At 44.3% G+C, this 21,778-nt stretch overlaps 1 pseudogene; it reads left to right on the top strand.

Annotated features, from left to right (window-relative positions):
- Positions 1–7,679: 7,679 nt before the first annotated feature.
- On the top strand, positions 7,680–9,269 carry LOC119366668 (annotated as a pseudogene).
- Positions 9,270–21,778: the final 12,509 nt, after the last annotated feature.

Here is a 21,778-nt window from a genome sequence, read left to right as displayed (position 1 = left end):
CTCGCTATTCCATGTTGGTTGATCAAATCCAAAGGCTTTTGAGGGAACAGAGAATGTTCAAGCTATCTCATGTTTGTAGGGAACATAATGGTGTAAGCCATTATCTGGCCTTCTTTGGCCGGACAAAAGGTCGCGCTGTGGTGTGCTGGGTTCAGGACCAGCAGATGTCCCTGGTATTTGTAAGAACAACTTATGTCCTGATTGATGAAATAAAATCTCTCTTTCACCTGAAAAAAAAGAAGCACGAGAAAAACATTGTGAAATAAAATCAAAATTAGTAATGATGTAACGATTAGATGTCGAGATCCAAATAAATATCAAGGTGACCATGGGGCAGGAGCCGGCATCAGCAACAAAGAGGAAAATGTGGTTCGTGCCAGAAAATCATTTTTTTTGCGAAAAAAATCAATCTTGTTGATCTTTCCAACGAGAAATGGTTAAGTTTCATCCACCTATTGAAGAAAAACATGAGGAACCTATCATAGTTAAAGATGAAACAATCAGTTATAATGTTGATCCAGTTGTGTCTACTGCTTACGATGTTGTACAAATTCGTGAACGTTCTATTAAATCATGAACCTTTTTGATAATCTTGAAGATTTTTTTGACATCATGATCATTTTTTAAATTCATGAACAATTTTTTGAATTGTGAACATTTTTAACAAACTCCTGAACATTCTCTCAAATCGTGAGCATTACCGAGTTCACGTTTTTTTTAAATTGTGAACATTTTTAAATTCATTAATAATTTTCAATTTTTTAATTTTCTAAATTTGTGAACATTTTATACGAATACATGAACATACGTTTACATCTTGCACATTTTTCTAGTTTGTGAACATTTTTTATAATCATGAACAGTTTTTAAAATCATGAAACATTTTTTACATTCATTAATAAATTTTAAACCCATGAACATTTTTCACAAATTAATGAACATTTTTGAATTCACGGACACTTTTTGAAGTCATGAAAAATTTCAAAATTCACAACTATTTTTAAAATTTAGAACGTTTTGATGTCCCGAATTATTTAAAAAGATTGGGGGGGTGGGGCAAAAGGAACTAACAGGGGGAGTCCCGATCCAGTAGGGCGCACATGGGAGCAGGGGGATGCGGGCGGTCGGTTTCGGGCGCGCGTGTCGCGAGTAGGAGGTTGATACATCTCCGTCGCATCTACAATTTTTGTTTGTTTCATGCCAATATTCTACAAGTTGCACATACTTCTTGCAACAATTTATATGATTTTCTTGGACTAACATATTGATCCAATACCCAGTGTCAGTTCCTGTTGTTGCATGTTCTTTGTTTCGCAGAAAATCAATCAAACGAAGTCATAACGCGATAAAAATTTACGAAGATTTATTTTGGAATATATATGTTTTTTTAGAAAGAAAAAATCAATGCGAGATGATGCTCGAAGCCCACTAGCTCAAGGGGCGCTCCCCCTACCCTGGGCGGCCCTAGCAGGTTCGTGGCTCCCTTGTAAGTCGGTTGGGGTGTCCTTCTGCCGCAAGGAAACGAATAGCCAGATAAAAATCCCCTCAAAATTTCAGCCCAATCTGGGCGGATTCTAGGCAGACCTCGGGTCGTTTGCTTGAAACTTGCCTGGGTTTATTGTGTGTGGGCTTGGGCCTCGGCTTGTTTTTTTTGTACGCACGGACGGACGGATGCATCGAAGGATCGGGAAAGAGACGACCAAGGCATATTCGCTAGCAGAGAGCTTTTTTTTTCTTCTAATCAAATTAAATCAATTTTTTCCCGAATTAAGGAGCTCAGAAGGAGCTAGCCTTTCCTAGTGCCCAACATGGTCAAAAGAAAATACTATCTAGTCTCCTGTTTGAATATGTGTGTTGAGATTTTGGTTTAGTTCACTTGTATGCACATTCAATGAAACAGAGTAATTGCTTGTCTGCGGTGCTAGCAAGTTTGCTTGCTTTGGGGGTGCTCCAATCCCATCAGGTCCCAACATGCAGCTTAGTCTGTAGGTGCTTTTTCTGTTCTGCAGAAAACTAAGGTTATTTTTTCGACACACAAAATACAAAGGGCGACTTTGTAGGAGATTATCAGCATCAACCACATCCAGCACAAGCCATTATGGCTCAAGCATTGAATCCGTGATATTGAAATAACAGAAATGAGAATAATCCAATAACACAAGTTATTCCATCAATTATTCGATCAACACATTGCCTTCTCCTTCCTCCAGAAAAAAATCACCATTGCATTCAAACCCGGGGTCCTACTCATTTTCGTACGATTTTCGATCTCCTTGCTCGAAGCTCCGTTTTCGAAACTGTTTTGGGGGATTACTTCTTGGTATGTAACTCCTTCCTTGGTCCAATTAGTTTTCTTCTAGTGGTATGTCACTCAACCACATCCAACACAATCCATCACGATTCACGCATTGAATCTGATATATTGAAATAACGGAAATGAGATATAATCAAATAACACAAGTATTCCCTCTGTAAAGAAATATAAGAGTGTTTAGATCACTAAAGTAGTGATCTAAATGCTCTTATATCTTCAATATCTAAATAGCTAGCCCCCACTAAATTATTTCTCTCAACATGCAAGCATGCCACATCATCCCTGACATGCATAAGGAAAGGCCCACCCTCATGGTCATATGTCTCTCAACATGCAAGCATATCACTTCATCATTAGACATGCATGAAAAAAGACTCATCTCAACATGCATGGAAAAAAAGACTCATCTCAACATGCAAACATACATAAGAATTTTCATTCTATTATGCTATTTATATTTAATAGACATTTGACAACTATATAGTAATAGAACATAATAAATTATATGTATTTTCAGTTTTAGCTTTTTATATTAGCACTAGTAGAAAAAGGGTCAAATGTGAAGCACAATAGTGCCGGTTTGAATTTCAGCCGGCACTAATGTGTACATTAGTGCCGGTTCGTGGCGGCGATCAATAGCCCCGGTTCGTGGCGAACCTTTAGTACCGGTTCATGCCACGAACCGGTACTAAAGAGGCTGTGTCAGCCTGCGGTCAGGCTATGGCCCCACCATCACCATTTAGTGCCGGTTCGTACCACGAACCGGTACTAATGAGGTTATGGCAAGCTGTTTTTAGTCCCACCTCGCTCCCCTAACAAGCCTTTTACCACCTTAAATATGTTATTTCTCAAACTATCACAAGCACTTGGTCTTCATTGAACTCTATGTGTAGAATTTGTGGCCGCAATATGAGTCTTCATCGGTTTATAAATCGTTGATGACTCATATTGACAATTCAGATTGTACACACAAAGATCATTGATGATCAAAGTATTTTTGATGTTATAAGATCATATTGACAATTTAAACTGTAAAGAAATATAAGATCATGATCTAAATGCTCTTATATTTTTTGCGTTCAGTATGCACCAACTGCTAGGCAGGAGGAGCTGTTTAGTACCGGTTCGTGGTGAACCTTTAGCACCGGTTCGTGCCACGAACTGGTACTAATGAGGTTGTGTCAGGTAAGGCTGGGGCCCCACGAGCACCTTTAGTACCGGTTCATGGATGAACCAGTACTACAGTTTCTTAGTAATCTGTTTTTTAGTCCCACCTCGCGAAGAGAGAGGGACTAGGAGCGGTTTATAAGCCCTGAGTGCAGAGACGATGAAGAAGAGGCTCAATGCTCATGTTGCTTAGCTTCAAGCCTTCAGGAATATGGTAGACTGCACGGAGCTATGCGCAGTGCAGTTTACACTATTCTGAAAGGCTTGAAGCAACTTAACAAGCATTGCACCTCTTTTTTATTTTTAATAACTTATTACAACTCCGGACTTCTTCTGTTATGGCAAAAACTAATTGCACGTCGGCATTTCTTTTTTTTTTAACTTTGGTTATAACTCCAGACTTTGACCATCAAGTTTTGCAGAAAAGAAAAAATAGCAGAAAAAAAACTATAGCTGAAAAGAAAAAAACTATATAAAATGACCGTGAAATTGAAAATCACTACAAAATGAACTCTGAAAATGTTGAATTTTGGCAAACTAGATGAAAAACTACTCAGAAATAAATAGAAGAAAATAAATATAACAGAAAGAAAAAACTATACAAAAAACTACGCAGAAATAGATAGAAGAAAATAAAGCAGAAAAGAAAAAAACTATAAAAAAAATTGGGGTGCTGCCCTATGGGCCTGCTAGGCCACGGGCGTGCAATTACAGGCCTTAAAGGCCCAGCAGACTCACACGACAGCGCGCAGAATTTAGGCCCACAAGCCTGCTATATAGAGGAGTTCAAAGAGGTAGTCGCGGCTAGGTTTATAAACCAGTGCGGCTGCCCTTCGCCCGGCGAAGTAGGACTAAACTTTGGGGTGGCAGCGCGAGGCCTTTAGTACCGGTTGGTGGCTCCAACCGGTACTAAAGATCACCCTTTAGTACCGGTTGGAGCAACCAACCGGTACTAAAGGCCTGCTCTTCCCGCCTCTTGGCCTGGCCAAAGTTGGCCTTTAGTACCGGTTGGTGGCCAACCGGTACTAAAGGCCCATCCTATATATATAGCACTTATGAAAATTTCAGTTACATCTCCCCACTTCGTCTCCAACCTCTCGACATCGCCGCGCGCCGCTGATCCCGTCGTCGCCGCCCGTCGCCCGTCGTCCGTCGTCGTCGTCGCTGTCCCCGCCGCCGCCCGTCGTCGTCGTAGTCTCGCGCCGCCGCCCCGAACGCCGCCGCCGTCCGTCGTCGTCGCCGCGGTCCCGTACGTCTCTCGCACCCGTGCGCCGGCGCCCCCGCTTGTACATACGAGGCGGCAGCGTACGGGGCGGCGTACACACACATACACACATACACACACTACACACATACACACACACACACACATTTTTTACTTATTTTCTGTTTTCTAGAAAATTTAATTAGATATTAATTAGCTAGGTATGTGAGATCAATATATAGAACTAGTTTATTTTTAGTAAATGCTTAGTTGAACTTGTTGAATTAATATATAGAACTAGTTTATTTTTAGTAAATGCTTAGTTGAACTAGTTGAATTAATATATAGAACTAGTTTATTTTTAGTAAATGCTTAGTTGAACTAATTGAATTAATATAACTAGTTTATTTTTAGTAAATGCTTAGTTGAACTAATTGAATTAATATAACTAGTTTATTTTTAGTAAATGCTTAGTTGAATTAATAGAAGTAGTTGAATTAATTGAATTAGTAAGTGTTTAATGTTTTGCCTAATATGAACATAGGAAATGTCGTCTGACGACGGAAAAAATTTCGGTATGTGTACATAAAGTGAAGACGAGCGCGGCCAGTGCGACAGAAATTTCCTTGTTGATGGTAGGCGATTCAGCATCAAGCTGGATGAGACTTTCGAATTCGATACAGTAAGTCACAACGACAAGTCTATTTTCGTAATTAAGCATGACTTATATATGCTTCATTTGCCTGACTTATAATTTTTAATTTTCACTATTCTACTAGCGCATCCCATGCCATGCAAGAATTTTTGTCTTGGATAAGATAGGTTTCAAAAATATGGAAACTATGGAGGTAAAGAGAGCCTAACTGAAAACTGAGCATGATGGTTATACTTTCAACGTCAAAGTATACAATGCACACACGTACACCTATTTTGAATGCAAAATTTGGCAAGCACTATGCAAGGTTTATGCATTTGAGCCTGGTATGGTTATCACCTTTGATATTCGTCCGGAAAATGATATTGAAGGTAATAGAGACATATGGGTCGATGTGCAAACGCCTCCAGTTCTACCATTATGTGAGTTCTTCTCAAATATATTTTTGTCTTTGATATTGCTTATTTCAAAAATAACTGACAACTAATTTCTATTGACAGTTTATCTCCATTCAACCAAACATTTCCGACGCTTGGTAGACAGGACCTTCTACTGTCCCGGAGCTGAACTAAACTGCAAGGAGATAAGTCATTATGTTTCATGGCTTGAGGATCTTCATACTGTTAAGACAAAAAAAAAATTCTGCACTTGAAAATGTTAGTACTCAAAACGTGCGACCAATAGTGATGGTATTGAATTACGGTCACATCTATTTAGGAATGATGATAAGATATTTACTATTTGTCCTCAGTGCATATTTTGCATACATATTTTTTTTGCTAAACTTTCATTGCTAAGTATATTAATTAAGTACTATACGATGTTCTTCAACAGGGACTCCCGATGACAGTTGTGCCTCAGGGGATCGAGACTAAAGGTCAGATGTCAATTGTTAGCTTAAGGCCAAGATATCCTGCATTGCACATGAATGCATTCAGGATTTCTAGAAGCGATGAATGCTTAATAGTGAAAGATTGGAGGAAAATTGTTAATGATCATAGAGAAGTACTAGGGGGCAGCAATGAGAAGCGCAGCCCACGATTAGGAGACAGATTCATCGGCATGCTCCAGTATGATCAATCAGGAGAGCTATACATGTTCTATGCTATTTTACCAAAGAGAGAGTAGCTAGCAGGAGTGATTTAGCTAGTTCTTCATGCTGCTCTTAATTAGTACTTGTCCTTTCATGTCCGTGTTCTTCGTTCTGAACTTAAGTGATTTGCTTTTGTGGTGTTATATATGTACGCTTATAATATCATGACAATCATGTTGAACTCGATGATTGGTTCTATTAGAAATTCTATTTATATATATATATATATATATATATATATATATATATGCATAATGTTTACAATGTGTAGTATCGTAAAATACCAGCAAACGAAAAAGAATTAAAATGGAAACACAAAATTAAATGAAAAAGAAATCATAAAACTAAAAACCCCCCAAACCTTATAGTACCGGTTGGTCTTACCAACCGGTACTAAAGGGCTCCAGGCCCCCGGAACTGGCTCGTGCCACGTGGTTGCCCTTTAGCACCGGTTCGTGCTGAACCGGTACTAAAGGGGGGGCCTTTAGTGACCACACTTTAGTGCCGGTTATGGAACCGACACTAAAGGGCCTTACGAACCGGTGCTATTGCCCGGTTCTGCACTAGTGTAGTATTACTTAAACTATTCATGTTTCATACAACAAATCACATTGAAATAGTTTTTAAAATATTCCCGCAGTAATGAGTGGGGTATCATCTAGTTTCTTTAAGGAGGGAAGCAAAGCATGGCGGTAATACAATCATCTTTTGGAAGTGTAAAGTTTCTTTTTTCCTAGAAAATTAAGATCAATAATTTTTTGAACCAATCTGTGATTGGATGATTAGTAGGACAATGGTATCCTTAGCCCAGCAGAGTTCAAGTCATAAATTTGACACTGATGCTCGCATTTTCCTAGGATTATTTCAGGCCCTGCGGCGACGTGCATTCAGTGGGAGAAGATATCCGTCGACTATGAAGATGTCTTTGACGACTTCCTTAATCTCAAGATGATGTGTCGGCTCAGTCCCTCGGAGGTGCTCGTCGGGATAGGCATGAGTTTATGTGCTTATGCACGAACGTCTGCGTCTGTACTACGTTTAAAAATATCAATATTTTTTAAAGGATCAGATAAATAATTTCTTTTTGTTTTTTGAAATAGATCAAGATTAGTTTTTTGACGTCGGTACAAAGGATCATATTAGTAGACTTGATAGTAAACGGGCCTGAGCAAGGAAGACATCTTCCCCATCGCTGCTGGGTTGGGCTCATTGATCCATCATATGCTCTAGCGCCAACAAACCAACCATGCCGACGCTCCCTCGAACAGATAACAAACGTTGCCGCCGCTCCATGAGGAGCCCTCGCGGTGTTCATTTCCTACCCATCGCCTCGGAGAGCAAGGTCATCTTGGCGACCGCGCGAACCGCATGCTACGCTCCGACGCCATCGGCGGCTGCAGCTACATCGATACCATGCCTAGCCTCCACGGGTACAAGCACTCCCCGCTGGCCATCTCTGTCCCTCCGACGGACTTACAGGTGCACGATGGAGAAGACACCGACGACCTCTACATCATTGATAGCGTCCTCCATCCGGACAAGACGGAGGGGCGGCCGCAGTTTGAGGCCCTGGTGTGTGGCGGGGCCTCAGCCCGTCCGTCACATCTCACAGGTTCTGGCACTGCGACATCCTCCCGCTGTCACCGTGGATCAACCACGACAGGCACACCATGGTCTATGGCCACGCCCTCATTGGCGGCGACACCATCTGCTTCTCCATCGTTGGCGCCGAGGACATCGGCACCTACTGCTTCCACATCGCGACTCGTGAGTGGAACAAAGTTGGCGACTGGCTCATGCCACTCAATGGAAAGGCGGATTACGTCCCGGAGCTTGGACTCTGGTTCGGCATCTCACACAACCTCCAATGCATTGCTAACCTCTCCGGCGTTGTCAGAGGGGAGGAGCCGCCGCCAGAGAAGATGCGGATATGGGCGCATGATGACCTGCCAGAGGAGTGGTGACCAAGCGATTTGTTCAAGCCCAAGGTCATCAGCCTCGGTTCCGGCAGGTTCATCATCGTGGACTTTTTGGATGCCATGGTATTCGATAAGGACTGCAACGAGATGGTTACGGGCAAGCAATTTGCCCTCTTCACTGGTATGGAGGTAGTGTACGACAATAAAGGCGAAAATGACGATGCCAAAAATAGCCATAGTAACAACAACAATCGTAGCAATGGCAACAAAGGCGAAAATGACGATGCCAAAAACAGCCGCAGCAACAACAACAATGGTAGCAAGGGCAGCAAAGGCAAAGGGATGATGTATTTGCTGCGGCGCTTGGATCTCTCCAAGATGAGTTTTTTCCAGCCGACGGCACAAGAGGCAGCCGCCCACGGCAAGGTGGTGCCAACGCTGACGCCCGCCAGTGCCCGTGCCCCCAATACGAGAAGAAGAAGAAGAAGAAGAGGAAGAAGAAGAAGAAGAAGACCATTCATTTCCTGCGCACCGCCTCGGAGAGCAAGGTCGTCTTGGCCGACCACGGCAACCGCATGCTACGATTCGATGTCGTCGATGGCACCCGCTGCATCGGTAGTTGGATACACTGCCATGCCTCCACGGACTCAAGGAGATACTGATGGCCGTCTCTGTCCCTCGGGACAAAACCAGATTCTAGTAGTAGTAGTGCGGCACAAAATACCAGAGACTAATCTACTCAGCAGTACCACTTGTTTTCTGACCATTAAAAAGAAACAAGCAGGAAGAAAACAATGGCTAGTATAGCTTTTCTGGCCGAGCGCTTTGTTTCAAGCCTAGCTAGGTTCATCGTTTTGGACTTGTTGGATGCCATGCTATTCGACAAGGACTTGAAGAAGATGTTTGTTGCCAAGTAATTTGCCCTCTTCGCCGGTATGGAGGGCAAAAGTAATGAATGAATTTTTTTAGAGTTGTTGTTGTTGTTGTTGTTGGTACCACCTGCATCCCACACATGAACGCTAAGCTCCGTCCCTAAGTGCGGTGCGGGTGGGCGTTTTCTCCGGTCTCGTAGTACAAGTGCATGCACCAATTTAAACTTGGCATGTATGGAGCTCTAATGGCGCATGGCCTCACAATCACATCACCCGACTCTGGGCCATCCATCGCCTATATATACATAAGAGAGAGAGAGAGAGAGAGAGAGAGAGAGAGAGAGATAGAGAGAGAGAGAGAAGATAATGATGCAGCTCAGGTAGCATCTCGATGATCAACACCGTACGAGTGCCAAGCCATCATCTCGTCTAGAAAAGTAGAAATCGGCAACAAGACCGATCGATGGCCGCTGTCGGGTCGTTCTTCGCCGTCACCCTCGTGGTGGTGGTGGCCACATCATCCATGCCGGTGGCGAGGGGGGAAGACAAGGATGACGCTTCCACCAGCTGCCAGGGCGAGTACTCCAAGCTCTGCGGCAAGGACCCCGCGTGCACCGCCATGGTCGAGACGGCCTGCCGCACCGATGCCGACAGCGTCGAGTCCATCAAGGGCATGTTCGCCGAGCTCGCCAAGGTCGGTGGAGATAGCAAGGGTTTTGCTTTCACGGAATGGCCGTGGGGGCACGTGGCCCTCTGCGCGGCCGTCGACGAGCATGGGGCCTGCCCCGGCAACAAGACGGTGGAAGAATTTGCCGGTGAGCACTGCATCAACGACCTCAGCGTGACATGCCTGGACCCTATCTGCCACGACGGTGCTCGCGTCGAGTGCTACCGTACAGCCTCGAGATTTTGCTACATCAAGGCCACCCCCGCCGACAAGAAAGCCATAGAGGAGAAGTTGAAATGCTTCAAGGGCTGTTGCGCGGAGAAGAAGAAGAAGAGTGAAGAGTGCCGTAAAGAATGCATCCTCAACAAGAGTCCTCCGGCCGCTTGAAAAATGAGAATGCATGCATGTATTCATCTCATTTTGTGCTGTGACCTGTGAAATGAATTGAGGGAGGGAGCGATTAGATGTCAATATCCAAATAAATATTGTGGTGATCACGGGGCGGGGCGGGCAGGAGCATCGACGAGGAAGATGTGGTTCATGCTGTGGGCGAAGATGACCTGCTGCTTCTTCTCCGCAGCGGTCTGGGTGCCATGCATGAAAGGTGAAGCTCCGACAGTGCCTACGCAACAATCTATTGTACGGCACCCACTCTGATGTGTGCTCCCTCATACTTCCTCTGTCCCAAAATATAAGAACTTTTTAATACTACACTAGTGTCAAAAACATTCTTATATTATGGGACGGAGGGAGTACTATTTATGTTCGCTACGCTTTTTGCAAGGTGCACACAATTGTTATTACTACCAAAGAAAGAACCTACTAAGGCTTCCTTTGGTTTGTATCATATAGGATGTAGGAATACCATAGAAATAGAAACATCATAGGCAGTGAGATGGCATCCCAATTCGTATAGAAAAATAGATTTCATTTGATGCATAGGATAGGGATTATTTCATCGAGGCTAGGTTAATGTTTTTTTTCTTCGAAATGTGAAGGATTGATTCCTATCCTACATAGAAATAAGAATATATTACTACAAATGAAAGGAACCCCAAAGAAAATTTTACTACAAAATTCCTATCTTTTACAATTCCTCCAAAATTTATGTAAACCAAAGGAGGCCTAACTTTGAGGCCAAAGGTGGCTCCAGTCGCACGAAATTCGTTGTGATATATCTTGAGGTTTGACTTCCTACAAGTCGTTGGCCATGCTAGAGATATGCATCAAAAAGTCGTTGGCGATTCCACGTACAACCCTTCACTTCAAGGCTATACGGCCTCAAACTCTATGTGAGCACTAGCTGCATGTGGAAAAAAACTTTTTCTGCACAAGTAGCTCAAACCGATCTATGGCTGTATTTGAGGGGCCGTGTATGTAATTAAATAAACTACGTGGGGGTTTTCTAAAAAGAAAAAAGGCAGCCCGGTGCATGTAGCTCCCGCTTGCGCAGGGTCGGGGAAGGGTCCGACCACTTTGGGTCTATAGTACGCAGCCTTTCCCTACATTTCTGTAAGAGGCTGTTTCCAGGACTTGAACCCGTGACCTCAGCTTTACCACTGCGCCAAGGCTCCCCTTCGTGGGGGTTTTCTAAAAAGAAAACAGTATAAAATATTCCTTGTGAAGATGGTTTTTTTTCCTTGTCAATAATCTGCAAGCGGAGAAAACACATAAAATGTAGCTATTGAAATCTGAATAAATATATTTTTTGTCTCTTAAATTGTAAGTGAAAACAATATTCAAGAGTGACCGAGTGCGGCATACCAAGAATTAATTCCAAGCTACAAAAGCTAGATTCAATCAAACAACTTGTAAAAATTTCGTTAGTATAAGACAATATTTTCCGGAACTTATGATATAGTAACAGAGTAATTCTTATTCCACATACCTTTCCATAATAATTAAATTTTAGGAAGAGATACATATTAGATTGACACTTCTATCAAAGGTCTCATGAATAAATCATTTGATTGTCTAGTAAAAAAAATTGCTAGTACAAAAAAATGATACTAAATTGAATAACAGATAGCCCCTTGAAGCATTTGCTGGTATGGTACAGTCCATCAAAAAATTGCAGTATCTATTGGTGGTGTAGATAGGCGAAGATTATAAATCTATATATAAATATAGAAACGGGGAATACTAATGATGCAAAGTAGCAGTAGGAAGCAAAGAAGGGAGACATATTTGATGGTTGGATAGTTGTGAGCCTGTTACTACTGAATGTGATGGAGCCGTACTGTGAATCGTAGCATGTTGCTCTTGTGATATACAGACAAGACAGGAAGCAGAAGCGCTGATGATGCCAACTGCCAAGAGAATAGTGCATCCGACATGATATGCAAACAATTCAGTTCGAAAAAATTAATCACTTGCCTCCTCGAAGTCCCCATGTACGCGTAACTACGGCGTGGAGTAACACGCTGCCAGCATCGGGAGGGCTAGGCAGAACTCCTACTGATAGGCAAGAAGATGAGGCAAGAGCTTCGGTCTTCCCGCTGAGCCGCGATAGGTACCCTAAGAAGATGAGGCAACCAAGGAGAGAGAGAGCAAGTACATCGGTTACCTCTGCAAGTAGTAGATGAAGATTCAACCATCAAATCCCATAGTACATCGGTTACTTCTTTAGAAAAACATTAATAGGTGGTACAAGAATGGGATTTGATGGAGAAAGTGAAGAGGGAATTAATTGAGTATTAACCAAAAACTACCACAATTCACGGAACCGTGACGAAAAACTACCACTTTACGATTTTGTGCGAAAAACTACCGCTTTTTTCCTAAACCGTGGCAAAAAACTACCAAGTCTAAAAAGAGCCCGATTTGGCTCTTTTAAGTGCGTTTCTGACAGAGTTGGCCCACACATAAGCAGGCTAAAAAAGCAATCGGGTCCCTAGTTTTTTTTTAAAAAGCAATCCAGTCCTCGGCGAGGCACAGCACGCTCGCGGCGGCGGCGGCGGCTGCTGCGCACGCAAGCCAGCCGGCCAGCAAGCGGCGAGCGTCGTGGCGGCGGTGCTCGTGCTCCTCTACTTCTCCTTGCTGCAGCAGCTTGCTGAGCAGCAGCAGCCCAGCCCCTCTTCTCCTTCTCCACTGTCTCCTCTCCATCTCCTTCTCCTCTGCCTCCTCTCCTTCTCTTGCAGCAGCAGCACGGGCACGAGCTCCTCCTCTCGCGCAGCCCCGCCACACTGCACAGCCGCACCTCGTCGCAGCCCCACTGCCGCACGCGCACACGCAGCCGTGCGCAACCGCTCGAGCAGCCGCCCCGCCGGCTTGCCGCAGTAGCGCGTGCAGGATCCTCCCCTTGCCTGACGCAGCCGGGCCCCATGGCACGCGCAGCTCGCAGGGCCGCCGCGAGCTCGCCACGCCGCCGCCCTCGCGCATCCCAGTGCCTCCTCGCACGCGTGCACGCAGCCGCCCGCCCCCTCCAGTCGCTGGAGGACTGGATTGCTTTTTAAAAAAAACTAGGGACCCGATTGCTTTTTTAGCCTGCTTATGTGTGGGCCAACTCTGTCAGAAACGCACTTAAAAGAGCCAAATCGGGCTCTTTTCAGACTTGGTAGTTTTTTGCCACGGTTTAGGAAAAAAGCGGTAGTTTTTCGCACAAAATCGTAAAGTGGTAGTTTTTCGTCACGGTTCCGTGAATTGTGGTAGTTTTTGGTTAAATACTCGAATTAATTAGGAGACTAATTAACGGAGCTCTAGGAAAAAGGTGACCTCGGCGGATGTCGTGGTTTCACGGTAGTGGGATGCTCAAAACGTTGCATAAAGCTTTTTTTTTTTTTGAAACGCAACGTTGCATAAAGCTATGGAAAGGGTGCGGAGTAATTAAGGGAGACGATCGGACAACGGACAGAAATTGATTGCATTGTCTAGTTGCCTGGTGATAAAAAGAAAGAAAATAAGTTAGTGGGAATGGCTGATGTGGCACATTGATGAGGTGGATAGGCTGCATGTCAAAAGAAATAGAATAGTGAGGATGAACTATTTAGATATTATAGATACGGCATCATACTCTATGTGAGCACTAGCTCTGTTCGAAATACTCAAATCCTCGCAGGCATTCTAGCATTATGCATGATATCAGACCTTAGCTGCATGTGGAAAAAAGCTTTTTTTGCACTGGTAGCTCGTTAAACCCATACGTGGACCCAGTAATGCGGGGACCTACCGGTTTGTGCACGTATTTGAGGGGCTTTACGTGTAATTAAATAAAATACATGGGGTTTTCTAAAACAACGATGAAGGATCACGCGCACGTGGCCGGATTTGTGGCGAATCAACCTGTGGTTGAGTTGGTTAGGTGGACAGTGGTATCCCCAACCCATCAGGGTTCAAATCCTGGTGCTCGCATTATTCCTGGATTTATTTCAGGATTTCCGGTGATGCACTTTCAGTGGGAGGAGACGTTCCCGTCGACGACGAGGCGCCTACGGTGACTTCGTAAATCTCAAGATGATATGCCGGCTCAGTCTTTCGGAGGTGCTCATAGAGGTAAGGTGTGCGTGTGTGCGTTCATATAGATGAGTGTATGCGCGTGTATATGAGCGCTTGTGTCTGTACCTATGCTCAAAAAAAGAACGCCGGATTTGTGACATTTCCTTTTCAAGAAGTGTAAAGTTTCTTTTTTGCCAGAAAATCAAGACCAATAGTTTTTTATTTCCAAACTAACCTCTTGTTGGATGGTTAGGAGAACGGTGGTATCTCCGCACACTAGAGTTCAAGCCCTAGACTTTTATGCTGGTGCTCGCATTTTTCTGGATTTATTTCAGTCCTTTCGGCAATGTGCGTTCAATGGGAGGAGACATTCTTATCGATTTCGAAGGTGTCTCTGATGACTTCGTCAATCTGAAGATGATGTGTTGGCTTTTCTCAAAGGTGCTCGTAAAGGTAGGATGTGTATGTGTGCATTCATAGAAGTGAGTGGGTACATGTGTATGTATGAGCATATGTACTGTGCTAAAAAAGTCAAATATTATTTTTAGAACCAGATCAATATTTTTTGATCAACCATTAATATTTATTAATATTCCCAAGAAAAGTATGGCTCCTCTGTCTCTCGTCGGCGCCACTGCGGGTCTGCCTCGTCTTCGGTAGTGTTAGGGCCATGGGGGCGCGGTGGATCCCGGCCCTTGCAGACCGGAGGGCTCCGTTTTTAGATTTTTTTTTTTAGTTTTGTTAAAGTTTGTGTCCTGCTTAGAAAGGTGAGACAACAGCGCCTCCCCGAAGATGGATTAATGTTAGGTCCGTAGCACGACGACTTCCCAACTGTTGAGTACAACAAGGTTTGTCCGGCTCCGGCGAGGAAGGGGCGATGACGGTGACGCGTCTTCGGCTCGCTTTAGTGGTTGTAGTCACCGTTAGATGGTCTATGGATCTGTATGTAATTTTTGTTGTCTTTGGTTTTCATTGTACCGCCATGATGTTCAATGAGTAGATCGGAATATTTTCGAGAAAAAAAGAAATCAAGTTGATAGCCAACGCCGCCGCGGCTTGGCTCAAGACAGATGGACGACGAGGTCGTTGATTGGTCGGACCGGCACGCCTTGACGAGAAGGCCACTCTCCTTTCAGGTTCGCCGCCGGCCGGTCAATTATCTGCTTGGGGTTGTATGACCTGTCCAAGATGAATCTTTTACACCCGACGGCAGAAGAGGCGGCCAACACTGACGCCCGCCAAGGCTCATGGGGCCACCGCCTCGGAGAGCAAGGTCGTTCTGGGCGACCGCGGGAACCGCATGTTACGCTTCAACATCGTCGCTACATCGATACCCTGCCATGCCTCCACGGAGTCAAGGAGATACCCATGGCCATCTCCGTCCTTCCAACGGACTTGTACCTCCCTAACGGTGAAGACACCGGAGACCTCTACATCATTGACGTACGGCCTCCTCCATCCGAACAAGGCCGTGGTGCGGCCGCGGTTCGAGGCCCTGGTGTGGAGGGGGTTCCACCCGTCCGCCCTATATATCTAGCAGGTTCTGGCACTGCGACATCCTCCCGTTGCCGCCCTGGATCAGCCACCACAAGCGTGCCATGGTCTACGGCCACACCCTCATCGGCGACTGGCTCATGCCCTTCTATGGCAAAGCTTGGACTCTGGTTTGGCGTCTCACGGAACCTCCCCTGCGCTACTGACCTCTCGGGCGTCATTAGAGGGGAGGTGCCGCCGCCGGACAAGTTGTGATATCGCTAAGCTTAGATAAATAATTCAATATAATGCTTTTGTTTCTTTTTCTTTAAAAAGAAAAAATACATACCTGCTCAGTTTTGAGTACTTTTGACCATATATATGTAGCGTCACAACTTGAGGAACGTAAACTAATAATTCTTTATGTTTTGAGTGCTTTTGTTTCTTTATGTTTGACCATATACATACCTACTCAGCGGTACAACTTGTTTTCTGACCATTCAACTCAGCAGTATAACATGCTTTCTGGGCTTCCATTTTCTTGTTTTATAGCTAGAGTAGAGGAAGGAGGAAAGCCTCATGCAAAAGTTGTTGTTGGCACCCAACACATGCATGTACGCTAATTAAGCTCCATCCCTACGCGTGTGTGTGTGCGCGAGTGTTCTGCCCGGTCTAGTAGTACCAAATTTGGCATCCATGTAAGTATATGGCTCAGAGCTCTAAGACATGATAGCATCTCGATCAACACCGTACCACCGGTGCCCATCAACTAGCTAGCTACAAGAAAGAGTAGAAATCGACAACAAGATCGATCGATGGCCGGTGAGCGCAAGGAGGCTAGTGTTGTCGTCGCCGTCATCCTCGTGGTGGTGGTGGTGGTGGCCGCATCATCCATGCCGGTGGTGAGGGGGGACTGACCAGTCTGCCTGCGTCGGCGAGTACTCCAAGCTCTGCGGCAAGGACCCCGCGTGCACCGCCATGGTCGAGATGACCTGCCGCGATGATGACAAGAACTGTAGTAGAGTAGAAATAACCAATGGTGCTCGAAGATGATAGATGATTTGATAGACCAGTTCACTTTTCTGCCAAAGAGCTATTTGTAGTTGAAGGGACTTGGGATTCAACGCAGAAGATAAACTCTCTTCGTTCTATTCTTCTTCAAAATGATGTTGATCAGACTTCAGTTGAATTCACCTGGGATAGATCATTATGGCGATCTCCAAACCTTCAATAAGCTGGCTTCGCGGACCATAATTACTCTTGGTTGCTGAAAACTTTGAGTTTGTGAAAAAAAATTGCTCTTCAACACTCAAGCCTACATCTATTCATCTAGAGACCGTGCAACTCTTCAAAGTAATAGGTACAAAAATTGTCAACTCAGATATACTGTGATTTCAATCATTGACCGGCCAACTGTTGACTTTTAAAAAAATTAGAAAAACAAAAAATCTGATTTTTTTTCCATACAAATTGAAAAAATTCATGAATTCAGAAATGTTCATGGATTTAAAAGAAGTTCACAAACTTAAAAACATTCATCGAATTGGAAAAAAGTTCATCATATTTGAATAAACATTTATCAAATTTGAAAAATGCTCATTGGTTTTCAAAAAGAAATCATCAAATTTGAAAAAGTTCATCGAAAAATCAAAATTTTCATCAAAATTTGAAAACATATCTTCAATTTTCAACAAAGTTCATCGTAAAACGAAAAAAGTTCATGAATTTTTTTTCCATCGAGTAAGGAAGAAGGAAAAAAATTGATAAAACAGAAAATGAAAAAAAGGAAAGAAGAAAAGAAGAAAATGATAAAGGGAAAGAAGAAGAAGAAAGGATAAAAAAAAGAGTAACTTATCGGATCCTGTTGTGCGGTGTGGTGGTTAAGTGTCCCTCAATGCAGGGAATTGGTGGTTTGATTCCCTCCTAGGGCGTGCTTTCTTTTTTGCATTTTAAAAATAGATAAACAAAGGGAATCTGGACAGGCCCAGCGCGGAGTAATTTATTTTTTGCATTTCTTGTGTGTGCTTCCATTTGCAAAATCTCTATTCCTAATGGAGCAGTTGGTAGTCTCGCTTCCAGGTTTTTTTTCGTCCCACCACTTTCGTCCGGTTTTTTTTCGTAGGTTAACTGTCGTAGATTTTTTTTGATGCTGGTTTCTTATTCATCGGTTTATTTACCCCTCAGCTCTTTCCTTGCAAATCAGCACTTTCCAAACGTGCACGCAATCACGGATCTAAATTTACTAACTTATTCAAATCAACCGATACCTTCCATTATTGCAAATTTCTTTAGGAAACAAATAATAGATTTTAAGGAAACAAATAAAAGATTTTAAAGACGCATCATACTTTACTAACAATCACTAAAAATCAAATCTAAATTAATTAACCTTACCTTAAATCACTCAATCACTTTAATTAGAAAACATTTTCTTTCCTAACTGCACCCCGCTTAGTGTGCACATAACAATCCGAAGTAATTAGAATCACATGATTGAATCCATTTATTTAGAGCGACATGATTGAATTCATTTATAACAATAATCCTCACCAAAAGTGCGTTTAGCAATTTTAGAGGGCAGACCAAAACTCTGCCATCCGCTCACCCACGTTTGTTTAGGTACAGGAAAAAATGGCATAATATATGGAAACAACACGACCGGGGCGGCGGCGCAATCTTTGGGGATAGGGGATTGGAGGAGAAGGATTGGCCTGGCAGCATGACCGGGGTGCTTCCCCGCGGCCGCGACCGTCCTCGCGATGCCACCTACCCGAAATCAATGCTGCTCCCTGCCGTCAGCCGAGGCGACGCCGCCTGCCCTCCTACCCACGGTCCGCTGCCGCGTGCGGCTAAGGCGGGAGGAGTAGCGACGGGGTCGAGGTCCTTCATGCGTTCCGGGATGGAGGCCATGATTTCATCGAGGTCGTTGCTGCCTCCTACACTAAGGGTGTGTCGCCGAGATTGAGGCGAGCATGAGGAGCTGTGGCCACCGCCATGGTCACCCCATCGCAGGGGATGGAGCACGCCGCTGGCCTACAACTTGTGGAAATCACTGTTTCTCTTCAGGTCGCGTGGTGACCGGATCTTGCCGATGTGTCCCTCCCCGACGACCTCCTCTTTGCCCGGTTGGCCGGCATGGATCTCGCCATTGATGCCCTCAACTTCTCTGCCTCGAGCTCGACGGTCAGCCACCATGGATCCCCCAGCTGGAGGGTCACGTGAACCAGCCGTCCTCCCATGCTGCAGCGGCGAGAAGGTGACATGGCTCTCCGTGCACGAATAGTGGAGTTCAGTCAAGTACTTATATACTTGGCCTCTACTGCTGATCCATGTACATGGAGAAGAACAGACAACCGCTCATTCATGCTTCGTTTCACTCCTTTGCGCTACATTACTGGAGGTGACATTTTCCTATCTCTCTATGTTGTAACAAGCCTGCTGCCTGCATAGTTAATGAATTTTTTATTTAAATTTATCACTGCTTAGTGCTTTGTTGCAATTGTTCACCCAAGATTCTTATATATAATCTGAGCGCATGTAGGCATATTTAGCTTTGATATTCCATTTTTTCTGGCGCATAGAAATAAGAGTATTGTCCAGGTTAGGTATTCAATTGAGTATGGTATTTGGATTGCTATCAGAATGTCTTTTCTATGCATGTGATTTCTCACATCTGGTTATAATATTTGTGAAGACGTGCATTGCACGTGCACTTGGAAGCGGGCCCGTGGCCCGCGCTGGACGGCGCCGACGCCGACCCGAGCCACCTCGTCCGCGTATTCTTGGAGCTTTGGCTGGTCGATTTTCATGAAATTAATTCCCTCAGTTCTGGTGGCAAATATAATACACATAATCCATATTGTTATGCATTAGCGTGTATGTGTGAAATAGATGGATTATGGTCCCGTACCCAATAAGATGGATATGTGTGTGTGTTAGAGAGAGAGGGAGAGGGGGATAGAGAGTGAGGAAGAGGGAGGGAGAGTGTGTGTCTGTGTGTGTGAGGATTTGATGGTAAAAAAGATCGCCAATGTCGTAATATTAAACTCTTAAAGTTAATGTGGCCCCGTTGCAACGCACGGGCATTTTTCTAGTGTATGCTAACGGGTGCCTGAAGAGCTAACTAAGAAGCGCACTTATACATCATAAAGGAACAAGAAGGAAGCCCTATTGTTAGGCCCATGCATGAAGATGGCACACACAACCCTCCTCCAACGCAGTCTGACTGAAGCAATCAAAGGCCGCGATCCTCCGCAGATCGATGACGGGGAATACTATTCGGCGCACGGGCCGTCGACTCGGCCGCACGCGCAATCAAAGTGCTGGTTTATGTATGGGCCGGCCCATTTTCGGGTTTCATTCCAAGTGGATTTTTCTGGTTTTCCTTATATTTTTCTTTCTTTTTTCTTTTTTCGTCTTTCGTTCATGTTTCTTCATCAATTTTACTTTTTTACTTATTTCTCATTTTTTTCGTTTTACATTTCAATTTGCGAAAATATTTTAGTTTGTGAACATTTTTAAAAACCCTATTTTTTGAAACCATGAATGTTCATTTTTAAAGTTCATGAACAGTTTTTTTTTTAAATCTAGAACATTGTTTTACAAATTTGCGAATATTGTCTTAGGTCAAGATTTTTGTTTGAAATCATGATCATTTTTTAAATTCACCAACAATTTTTTGAAATCTTGAACATTTTTCCAATTCATAATTTTTTATAAATTTGTGACAATTATCTTAAATTGTGAACATTTGTTTTTGACATCATGAACATTTTTGAATCCATTAACAGTTTTTCAAAATCATGACCATTTTTTAAATTCGTGAATGTTTTTTATGAATTCGTGAACATTCTCTTAAATCTTGTAAATTTTTTGAATTCGTGAACATTTTCGAAATCATTAACTTTTTTAAATTCATTAACTATTTTAAAATTCATGAACATTTTTGCACAAATTCGTGAACATTTTCGAGCTCTCGAACATTTTTTGAATTCATTCATTTTTCAAAATTCAGTACTTTTCTGAAGTTGAGAACTTTTTTATATCCTGAATTGTTGACAAAACAAAAGGAAAAAAACAGGGGGCGTCCGGCCCGCACATGGGCCCGCACTGAAGGGCATGTTGGGGAGCAAGGGGATGCGCGCGGCCAGTTTCCAACACGCGGGGCGCCGAGTAGGAGGTCCCAAGGTGGTGCCGACGCTCACGCCCGCCAAGGCCTCGGCGCCCAACACAAGGAGAATCTGCAAGGCTGACTTGGCGATGGCGGAGATGGAGGCACCCAAGATCAAGCCGCCGACACCCCTGGTGACTGCGAGGCCGCCAGTGTGCCAGTCCTTCTGGACGTTCATCCGCTCTGTGACTTTCTTCGTGACAGCCTTGGAGAACAAGGTCATCGTCGCCGATCACGCGAACTACATCTTCCGCTTCAACATCGATACTGACTGCGTGCTCACCATGTCGAGCCTACACGAGCAAAAGAACACGCCGCTGGCAGTCTCCCTGCCCGGCACCAGGACGTCCTCCCGCTGCCACCCTTCATCATCCACAACGAGCACACCTCCGTCGGCCCCTACGTCGTCATCGACAATGACACCATCTGCATCTCATTGGTTATGCCGAGGACATCGGCACCTACTTTCCACACCATGACCCGCGAGTGGAGCAAGGCCAACGACTAGCTCATGCCGTTCAACGGCAAAGGCGGACTACGCCCCCGGAGGTCAGGCTGTGGTTCGGTGCTTATCGCCACTTCTCCTATGTCATCGTCAGAGGGGAGTGAAAATTTTAGTGAGAGGGAGGGATGGATATTGGGCCTCCGGTTGGTTGGTTGGTTGGTTGTAGATCCAATCAATATCCGACTTGGGAGGAAGAGAAATTACGTCCGCCTGCCACTCTCCTCTCATCTCTCTCCCTCTCCCTCTCCCTGCGACGAGCGAGCGAGCGGCTCCCCTCCCCTCCCCTCCCCTCCCCTAGGGTTTCG

This window comes from Triticum dicoccoides, chromosome 2B, assembly GCF_002162155.2.
Source record: "Triticum dicoccoides isolate Atlit2015 ecotype Zavitan chromosome 2B, WEW_v2.0, whole genome shotgun sequence".
In the NCBI taxonomy this organism is placed as follows: Eukaryota; Viridiplantae; Streptophyta; class Magnoliopsida; order Poales; family Poaceae; genus Triticum; species Triticum dicoccoides.
This window is presented reverse-complemented; position numbering and strand designations above follow the sequence as displayed.